This window comes from Nicotiana tabacum, chromosome 21 (assembly GCF_000715075.1).
Source record: "Nicotiana tabacum cultivar K326 chromosome 21, ASM71507v2, whole genome shotgun sequence".
NCBI classification, from domain to species: Eukaryota; Viridiplantae; Streptophyta; class Magnoliopsida; order Solanales; family Solanaceae; genus Nicotiana; species Nicotiana tabacum.
In genome coordinates this window covers 42,889,070-42,892,705 of record NC_134100.1, presented here as the reverse complement: position 1 = coordinate 42,892,705, position 3,636 = coordinate 42,889,070, and the positions used below count along the sequence as shown (strand labels likewise).

General features: G+C 33.2%; 1 long non-coding RNA gene across 1 annotated transcript; it reads right to left on the bottom strand.

Moving 5' to 3' along the window:
• Positions 1-1,478: 1,478 nt before the first annotated feature.
• Positions 1,479-3,399, bottom strand: LOC142175493 (uncharacterized). The gene is made up of 2 exons (XR_012704563.1): positions 3,075-3,399; positions 1,479-1,778 (listed from the first exon to the last, which is right to left on the bottom strand). It is a non-coding gene; the product is annotated as an uncharacterized LOC142175493 (long non-coding RNA).
• Positions 3,400-3,636: the final 237 nt, after the last annotated feature.

Here is a 3,636-nt window from a genome sequence, read left to right as displayed (position 1 = left end):
TTTATATTAAAATTGAGAGCCCGTGGCTATTGCCAGACGGATTATAAAATGAAATGTGGGCACGAGGTGCCGTGAGTAAATAATGAAGATATTTGGCACGTAAATTGTCTGTGCAGTTGTGATATGAAATGTGGGCACGAGGTGTTGTGATGAAATGATAATGATATTTGGCACGTGAATTGTCCGTACATTCGTGATATGAAATGAGGGCACGAGGTGCCGGAGAAATATGATGATTTAATTATGGGCACGAGGTACCGTAAAAATATAAAAAATGGGCTGAGACCCGTATTTACGAAAAATATAAAAATGGGTTGAGACCCGTATTTTTATGATTATGAAATGGGGTATCACATGGTGACTTCTTAATTGAAAGAATTATATTCAAAATATTTATTTGGAAGGATTTTTACTTAGAAAGTATTACATGAAAGAATTGTATTTGAAAGATATTCAATTGAGAAAATTATATTTGAAAAGATTTATTGAAAGAATTATATTTGAAAAATAATTATTTGAGAAAATTATATTTGAAAGAGAGTTACTTGGAAGAATTACATGTGAATGACAGTTATTTGAAGGACATGATTTAATTGGGTGTAATTGTGTTTATTAATTATTGAGTGATATTAATAGTACTCTTGTTGTCTGCTGTGCATATCACTGGTTGTTTTATCATGTCCTTATTGTTATTTATTTCCTGTTATTTTGTATATTATATTGTACAGGTTATTAGACTAGTGAGTGTCTTGACTGTACCTCGTCTCTACTCCACTGAGGTTAGTCTTGATACTTACTGGGTACCGACCGTGATGTACTCATACTACACGTCTGCATATTTTTGTGCAGAGCCAGGTATTGAAGATATCGGACTTGAGCAAAGTTAAAGCGGGATCGTAAGGATTCAAGGTAGAGCTGCTTGGCCGTCGCAGTCCCTTGGAGTCTTTTCATTTCATTGTACTGTTAATTTGTAATCAAACAGTATTGTATATTCGGTCATCGTGATCATTCCATGTATTTAGTTAGAGTTCGTGACTCATTACTACCAGTCTTGGGAGGTTGTATGTTGTAATTATTTCCACTGTTAGTTTCAAAAATAAATGGCTTCAAAAGGTAATTGAAATCGGCTTACCTAGTCTTAGAGACTAGGTGCCATCACGACGCCTGTGGTGGGATTTTGGGTCGTGACACTATCACGCCCTTGCAGAATCACGATTATGGGAACAGACGGCTATATAACCATAATTGAGATTCTATTACCGACGTGTGCTCCATTAGTCAAAAGAATAAACTAAAACTCTAATACCAACTTTGTCATGACCCAATTTAGGATTATGACTGGTGCTTAGGAGCAAGTTCCCCTAAGTAAGCCTCATCGGTATTTTACAAAAAATCGGATAAAGTTTCCTCTATTTTAGGACTATCCAAAAGTTTTCATGCCTCATAACAAAATAACAACCAACCAATAGTAACCTAAATCAGTCACAATCTTCATCAACTAATCAAAAATAAGTTTTCACCAATATTACCAACATAATAATACTAAACTCATCTAAAAAATACGGAAAGAAAGTGCAATACTAGTAACTAGTTCAACATAACGAATGTATACTTATGACACTAATAAACATGACTATGGAGCAACTCTAAGAGTTCAAAAGAAAAAACGATAACAATAAATAAACTATTCGCCTACGCGAACAAGTGCGGGGCTCACCAGAAATTATCAACTTGTGTACTCTAATTAATGAAATCCCCACTCGTGTCAACTGTTGTCTCTATAAAAAAAATAGCGGGGAGTGAGTTGCTAGCTCAGTGAGTAATAAGATTTAACCACAATCATTTTTATTGGGGACAAGTTAGAAAATATGCATGTATAATAATAATCAGAAACTATCATAACAATAAAATGCCCTCTCAAAAACGGTAAATATAATCAGTCCATTCATGTGCCTCCTGTAATAGAAATCAATTTAACAAATCGGTAATAACTCATTAAACACTGTCTCATGGCAAGTTTTTATGTTTGGGAGGTTTCCAAGAAAGGATAATGTAATATGTATCACTGTGTGGACCCCTTCGTGAAAGGAGTCAAATATAACTATAGGTCTCTACTCGAGGGAAAACTGTAACTATATGATAGTTCTACCTTCCCACTAGTGAGGACTATAACTGTAATCGGTAATCTGTAAATACAAGGTGCATCAGGTCTAACGAACCCGCCGTTAGCTACGTGATCCTTCAAAGTCTCCTCCCATTTATACTTTTATTTTTGTAAATAATAAATATTCACATGAAAGCATTTTCAAAATAGTATAGGACATTTCAATTCTAATCTAATCATGTAATCCAATTTCCGTAATGGTAATCATATCTCAAGTAATAATAAAACATGTCTAGTAACAGTGAAAATATTTTAAATAACTGTAAATATCTCAAAAGTAAACTATTTAGTACCATATCAAGTAAATGACTTATCCCACATGCAATTTCAAATATTTGGTAACATATTTTATTTTTAAAATAATGTATAAACCATGCAGGTTATGAAAACACAAATTGCAGTAAGATTACTACTCAGCTCTCGACGCCAACTATTCAAAACTTGATTTCTTATCGATCCAAATGCTCAATTCGTTTGCAACCTATGAATCAATATAAGTCTAGTGTTACCCCCCTCAACTCCATAATCCAATTCTCTAAATAATTATCTATCAAAATTCATGTTTTATCCTCTAAACCTTTTTACAACTTTTCTAAGTATACCGGAAACTTGCAGGAAATAGTAAACATTAAGTTTACATCTCTATCTCTTCTTAATAGTTCCACAGGAATACAATTGACAGAACTAGCCTTTTTTTTAAACTGTTATTCCCAATTATCGGGAAAAATTCTGATCTAGATCGACTAGTTCACCAGTTAATCTATTCCATAATAAGTATCTGATTATTATTTATAGCTATTCTCGTATCCTAGTCACTAGTAGCTTACAATATCCAATTGAATCCTACAATACTTGAAGTGAAGTTAAAAGAATATCTACTAAAAACTCAAATTTGGAGTTCAAGTAATACCCGATGAAATATGTGAATGTTGGAAAGATCTACAGCATATAGATATGACCTTTGAGGCAAATAACTTCACGGTTTTTGCTGAATTTCAGAAGATCCCGCGATTCTCTGTTTATTTTTTTTGTTTTTGGTTTGTAAAGCACTATGAAAGAAAAATGCTTCAATTTTTACAGAAGCTTTTGGTCGTGTCCTCCTTAGGATGTAATTCCCTTCTATTAGATATTTCTCCAACTCTCAAAGTTTTCCCCCAATCTTCAATTTATTGTTTTAAAATCCTATAAGATTAAGGACTCAAATCTCCTTTTGGTGTTCCAGTTACGCCACTTCTGTTGGCTATGACCCAACTAGTTTTTCCTTTTCTTTATCCTTTTCTTTTATTACTTTGTTCTCTTTATTTTTTTTGTGCAAGTTACTTAATTACCCTTGTTTTTAGTGTGAGGTATTACAAATGCTGAGTTTTATGCAAGAACAAAAAAATAATTTAACATTGTATACCGAGTGGGGGATTTTATACAATTATTAAAACATGTCATTGATGCAACTGGACGAGCACTTAATATTTCCC